A 7282-nucleotide genomic window follows, 5' to 3' on the forward strand; every position below is an offset into this window, starting at 1 on the left:
TGAAATCAGTGCATCACAGGCGCATCAGAATGAAAACAGTGCATCACATATAGTACATGTACTGAGGCACCTGTGATGCATCACAGGTGCATCAAAGTGAAACGGCATCACAGGCATATTAAAATGAAAACAGTGCATCACAGGCGCATCACAGTGAAAACAGTGCATCACAGGCACATCAGAATGAAATCAGTGCATCACAGGTGCATCACAGGCGCATCAGAATGAAATCAGTGCATCACAGGCACATCAGTACATGTACTATATGAGAACAAGAGTATTTGCAGAGTTGCTTTTTAACACAAGTGGAAGTCCTCCTAAGACTAGGTATGCAATTTTCTTGACAAAGTTGCCAATAATCGGACTATTACTCAATCATGTCAAACAAAGGAACAACATAAAGGCTCTCATAAGCACTTTGAAGGACAAAAGGCTTATAACATTTCAGATCATCAACTTTGACAACAACTTTGTCATCAACACCATCAAACACAGTGACTGCACGGTAATGTTCGCTGACATTTTCAGTATGCAACTTGTCCAGCAATAGGTATATAATATTGTCAACCACAATGATCTTAGTTATTTTACAAAAGACTGGCATTTCATGCTCCATCTTACTGCAAACTAACAGTCCCTCTCTGAACTCCGTACCATCCAACTTAACCCAGCTGATATAGTAAATGGCTTTCTGCATAGTGACCTGAAGTGATGCTGCCAACTACTCACCACCAGTAAAATCACTCAGGGAAAATGCTTTAATTCGTCCATACTCAGTATGTCACAATGGTGATGTCTCTCAGTGATGGCCTATAGAAAATGTGTGTTTTTTGGCAAGGGACTTAGTAATGTTCTTGACGTCTTTGAGGGTGTTCTTAAATAGTTTGTGCTTTGCCCCAAACCTCATTTTCAACATATGTAATAAAGGACCGATTTGTCTTATGCATGCTGGATAATGTATCATAAAGTGATGTTTGGGTATCAAGTGTTTATGTGGGTACAACTGTTTGAAAAGTGTGTGATGTTCAATTATCAAATGCTTCAGATACACAGTCATGCCCTGGCTAAGAAAAGGGGGAAAAACAATGTTGATTATTTGCAGTGAGATGAGCAGCAACAACATCACCCAAAATCAAGGGAACGTTTCTCACAAGACACAGAGTTTGAATATAATTAAGTGCTATGCTATTTCCATTGTTCTCTAGGTTGACTTTAGTTGGACGGTTTTTGCGCCCATTGTACCCATAGTCAAACGAGTAGATTCTAGAGAGAAGCGCACGTTTCGAAATAACATTTTCAGAGAGATATTCAAACAACAATTTTAACTCAAACTGAGGCACCACTTCAAGAATGTCATGCAGTATGTCCACATAAACATTACTACAAACATGGAAGTGCTGTAAACTGTTTAGTTTAGAATTTTTCTTTACACTATACACAGATGGGAGCTGTGGGTCTGATTGCAACTGATTTAAATGCATTTCAAATTGATCTTTACCACGCAAGACAATCTTATGGTCATCCTAACTGTAAACCATCTGAGAATTTGACTTTTCTATCAGAACCGGCAAAAGTAATGACCACTGAAGGACTCTGTGAAACTAAGGACTGCATGCATCCCCAAATTGTATTCAGTTATTTGGCAGATAGTGCCATAAACTATCAGTTGAAAAAGGCACATTTACACCATCACTCTCCAGTTTTTTTTATTATCATTAACCACGGGCTCTAGAATGGCATCAAAGCCAAATTTCTTTAGATCTTGATAATGAAATAATGACAGTAAATGAATATTCATCACAGCAGAGTTAAACTTGGGTGGCAGATTCCTGAGGACAAAATAAATGGTTTTCAAAGTTCTTAGAACTATCCTTTACAGCAGATGTAGAGGAGTTATCCATAGACATAACTGACAGAACATCTTGTTTCATTTGGGAGTGCAGAACAGTAGTGAGCTCTTCTAAATCACACACTACTGTTGACACAACACTATTTGCAACACCACTAGCTTGCAACTTGGCAATGATGGAGGCACACATATCTTTAGCAAGACTGTCCATTCTTCTCAAAATAATCACTTTGAGTGTTATCATGTATATTACATTACATTTTCGTCATTTAGCAAACGCTCTTATCCAGAGCGACTTACAAATTGGTGCATTCACCTTATGATAGCCAGTGGGACAACCACTTTACAATGTTTTTTTTGTTTTTGGGGGTGGGGGTGGGGTAAGGGGGGGGTAGAAGGATTACAATGTCGCCACCCATTTGTGGAGCTTCTGACTGGACTGGAGAATCAGCAACATGAGAGGGCCCTTCTAAGCTTAATGCATCAACTACTTGACCAATATCCTTATGAATACTATTCAAATATTTTCTGAAACCTGAGTATGTTGAATACTGCAGTCTACAACCATCTTGAGCACAGACCAATCGAAACTTGGTGGAGGGATAGAAGCTATGCTCAATTTTCAAATGAGAAATCAATGACTGGCTGTTTCTGTGCAACGCTTGACAACGAAAGCACCTTAACATACATTTATCTAGTTAAAAAGTGTTGTCCTCAACTCTATCACGCTAGGGGCCTGCATCAATGTTGTAGATGGTTGTCTGCAGAAATGTGTAGAAGTTGACAAGAGCATCATCATACGTCAGGTTAAAGACAAAGTGGGCTTTGAACAGTTCATAAAATGCACACAGACCACTAGTTGGCTGGTAGGGAACAAGCCTCTTGTCCACCATGATGTAGTAGTTGTCAATCTTGCTCTGTCTTCTTCCGACGGAAAGGAGGCATGGCTGTCGACCATGGCTCCCATCAAGATGGTCTTCAGTACTTCAGCATGACTGCAACACACAGGGTATTTTTAAGTCACTCCACATATTAAGACAATGAAGAGACAACCCAAAAAATAAATTACACAACAATTACTATATCATCTTACCTTATGAAAGTGCACTAGTCTGCCCACAGCATCACTGGCACTGATCTTGGTCCTCTTCTCTCCTGCTGGTGGTGGGAGGAGTTGAAGCATCAGCAGCAGGGAGGACATATCATTGTCCAAGTCTGAGGGCAAGATAAGGCAAACACCCCAAATCACATAAAACAATATTGCTGAGTTTGAAACATTGCACTACCCACGAGAGAATCCACTTACTGGTTTCGCTGTCATTCTCTGGCAGTTTTTCTGCAGACTTCAGGAGGCGACGCAAATCGGTGGTCGTAGTCAGGGATTTAGCCAGTTTGATGACTTTAGGCTTCAATACAGTGTCCCACTTTTCAAGTGGCTTAGAGGATGTTTCATCGTCGAACATTAGCAAAAAGTCCTGATTCACGTAAAACAAAATGGATCAACTCAACTTCATGACCAACACAAAATCATGTTCTCAATCAGATAAATAGCCTGTAGTTCTGATTCCAAGACATACTATATCACTCACCAATCCTTTGATGTCCAGAAACCTGGGAAAGACAGTGAGGACATTATGCTTCTGTCTGGACTATAAACTACCGTATTTTCCGCACTATAAGGCGCACCAGATTATAAGGCGCACCTTCAATGAATGGCCTATTTTAGAACTGTTTTCATATACAGGGCGCACCGGATTATAAAGCGCATAGAATAGAAGATACTGTAGTCAAATGTTTGACAGGGGTTGCGTTATGCATCCACTAGATGGAGCTGTGCTAAAAGGAATGTCAACAAAACAGTCAGATAAAGTCAAACTTTATTAAGCGTTCTGACAACTCCGTTCACTCCCATGGTAACATCTCCCAGCCTTGCTCACTCTTCTCCCAAACGTGGAGGGGAACCTTTCCCTGATTCAGTAAACACGTAGTAAAAGAAACAGTCTGATACCACTAAATCAAACGTTAGTGCATAACTCAACATTGTTCAGTTACATCTAACACGTAAAGCTCACTTTTTCAGTTCATTCCCTGTCCACGAACCCCTCGAATTCTTCTTCTTCAGTGTCCGAATTGAACAGTTGGGCGACTACGGCATCCAACCTGCCCGGCTCCCTCTCGTCATTATCAGAGTCAGTGTCGCTGCTGTTGCCTGGCAGTTCAGAGATTATTCCTGCCTTCGTGAAAGCTTTGACCACATGTTGAGACCGATATATCATCCCAGGCATCCACGATCCATTGGCAGATAGTGGCGTAAGTCGCCCGGCGCTGTCTCCCCGTCTTGGTGAACGTGTGTTCTCCTTCTGTCATCCACTGCTCCCACACAGCTCGCAGTCTAGCTTTGAACGCCCTGTTGACACCAATATCTAGCGGCTGGAGTTCTTTAGTTAATCCACCCGGAATGACGGCAAGCTCCGAATTAGTTTGCTTCACTTGTTTTTTGACAGCATCGGTGATATGGGCGCGCATTGAGTCGTAGATCAATAGGGACGGAGCTGTGTGGAAAAAGCCACCCGGTCTCTTGACGTAAATTTCTCTCAGCCACTCACTCATCTTTTCCTCATCCATCCATCCCTTCGGGCTAGCTTTGATGACGACGCCGGCTGGAAAGTTTTCTTTTGGCAAGGTCTTCCTCTTGAAAATAATCATGGGTGGAAGTTTCTGGCCATTAGCCTGGCAGGCAAGAACTACAGTGAAGGATGACTTCTCATTCCCTGTGGTGCGTACAGACACCGTACTGGTCCCCATTTTCTCCACAGTGCGGTTCGCGGGAATATCAAAGGTGAGTGGAACCTCCTCCATGTTGGTGATGTGCTCTGGCCGGATCTTCTTTTCAGTGATCTTCTTTTTGCAGTATGCGCGGAAAGTGACCAGCTTTTCTTGGTAATCTTTTGGCAGTTGCTGCGAGACGGTAGTTCGTGTGCGGATGGAGAGATTACGTATTTTCATAAAACGAAAGCACCAAGAAGGACCGCCTCGAAATTCATCGATTGTCATGTCCCGTGCTAGCGCTGTTGCCTTCATTCGAATAGTGACTGTAGATATGCTTCTACTTGCTGCTCTCTGTTCAACAACCCACTGTTCGAGTTTGTCCTCTAACTGTGGCCATCTCGCTTTGTTCCCTCGGAAACTCCGTTTAGTCTTCTTTACTTGGCGCAGGTCATCTTCTTGCTTCCTCCACTTCCGTACCATTGATTCATTAATGTTGAATTCTCTCGCTGCTGCTCTATTCCCATATTCTACTGCATGACCGACAGCCTTGAGCTTGAACTCTGCGTCGTAATCGTGTCTCTTGAAAGGTGCCATTTTGGGGTCTTTATACACACACAAGTGGTGTGGGACTGTGAGTAAGCACAGTACCGGTGTGTACTGACTACGGTAGCCGTAATGCTGCAAGTGGTGCGGCTTTGTAGTTTACCAGTCGTACTGAAACATTTCATTATTATTACATTGTTTTTATTGGTTTTTCATACTGAAACATTTTGACAGAGCGCCTTGAGCGCCGTGTACAACCAGTATGGATCAACCAATTAACCAATTGATCCATATATAAGGCGCTCCGGATTATAAGGCGCACTGTCGTTTCTTGAGAAAATTAAAGGCTTTGAAGTGCGCCTTATAGTGCGGAAAATACGGTAGCTCCTGGCGATACTGGAACACCTCCTTCATCTTCTGATAGATTCGTTTTTCATCGGCCAAGTGGACCAGGAATGATATGGCCTCCTTCCAAGCATCACCAACAAGCTGGTGGTCCAGGCCAGTCTTCCTCCTATGGGTTGGGCCTCCCGACTGGGGTGAAATACTAATCTTGATGGGTCGACGTGAGGTCTTCCTTGATACCGTCTTCAGGCGATAATTCTGATATCCTTTGCCCATGTCAGGATCATAGAAGTGTTCCTTAGATGTGGGAAAAGGCGACCAACATTGTAGTCAAATGGTTATTATTTTTAGACTTGATTCTATGACTGTTTGATGCCCCTTTCAGTCCACAGAACAAGTGTCAAAATATTAAAGCAAGCATGCTCTACCAGCACTTACATAGCCTTTGGCAGAGAAAGTATCTTTCAACGAAAGAAAGAGGGTCAAAATTCCAAGATTATAACTTTCTCTCTGTTGACGAGTGGGAAGCCTCCTGCTCAAAAACAGCAAAGCATACGCACACCAAATATGTTTACCAAAGTTTTGTTGATGAAGGTACTGTATCTTTCTTCAGTCACATAATTATTCCAAATAACATTCATGTATAGTTTGATTGTTTTGATCCATTGTTTGTGGCTAATGAGAAGCTTACCCATGCATCTCTTGCATGTGGCTGACTAAGATGGCAATCATCTCTCTTCTGGTTCTGTGGTCCAATGTTTTGGTTGTCTGGTACTCTTCTAATACGTCTTGCCCACCAGGTCTACTAGTCAGGGCATCTCGGACTATCTATTAAGACAAGAAAAGTTAAACAATTTATGGTTGGTTTATGCTGTCGGAATCTCCATGAAGAGCAAACACAGAAATGGGATTATCAACATCCAATATCAGTTATCATTATACCTCTTTTGCTGCTGAGGAGTCGATGGCCTCATCTCATAAGGTTGTGTTGGCCTTTTTAGATGGTCTTTCTGGAGATCTCAGGTCTAAATCACTTGACGAGAGGGATAATGTGTGTGTGCATGAACAATGGATCAAAGCAATCAATCAATCTATTCATGTTATTTGATATAATCATGTGAGACTGTACAGTGGGGAAAAAAAGTATTTAGTCAGCCACCAATTGTGCAAGTTCTCCCACTTAAAAAGATGAGAGAGGCCTGTAATTTTCATCATAGGTACACGTCAACTATGACAGACAAAATGAGGAAAAAAAATCCAGAAAATCACATTGTAGGATTTTTTATGAATTTATTGGCATATGATGGTGGAAAATAAGTATTTGGTCAATAACAAAAGTTTCTCAATACTTTGTTATATACCCTTTGTTGGCAATGACACAGGTCAAACATTTTCTGTAAGTCTTCACAAGGTTTTCACACACTGTTGCTGGTATTTTGGCCCATTCCTCCATGCATATCTCCTCTAGAGCAGTGATGTTTTGGGGCTGTCGCTGGGCAACACAGACTTTCAACTCCCTCCAAAGATTTTCTATGGGGTTGAGATCTGGAGACTGGCTAGGCCACTCCAGGACCTTGAAATGCTTCTTACGAAGCCACTCCTTCGTTGCCCGGGCGGTGTGTTTGGGATCATTGTCATGCTGAAAGACCCAGCCACGTTTCATCTTCAATGCCCTTGCTGATGGAAGGAGGGTTTCACTCAAAATCTCACGATACATGGCCCCATTCATTCTTTCCTTTACACGGATCAGTCGTCCTGGTCCCTTTGCAGAAAAAC

General features: G+C 42.3%; 1 pseudogene; it reads right to left on the reverse strand.

Annotated features, from left to right (window-relative positions):
* Nucleotides 1-2577: 2577 nt before the first annotated feature.
* LOC121574520 lies at nt 2578-6562 on the reverse strand (annotated as a pseudogene).
* Between the last annotated feature and the right edge of the window lie 720 nt (nt 6563-7282).

The sequence above is a fragment of the Coregonus clupeaformis genome, chromosome 9, assembly GCF_020615455.1.
Source record: "Coregonus clupeaformis isolate EN_2021a chromosome 9, ASM2061545v1, whole genome shotgun sequence".
Taxonomy (NCBI): domain Eukaryota; kingdom Metazoa; phylum Chordata; class Actinopteri; order Salmoniformes; family Salmonidae; genus Coregonus; species Coregonus clupeaformis.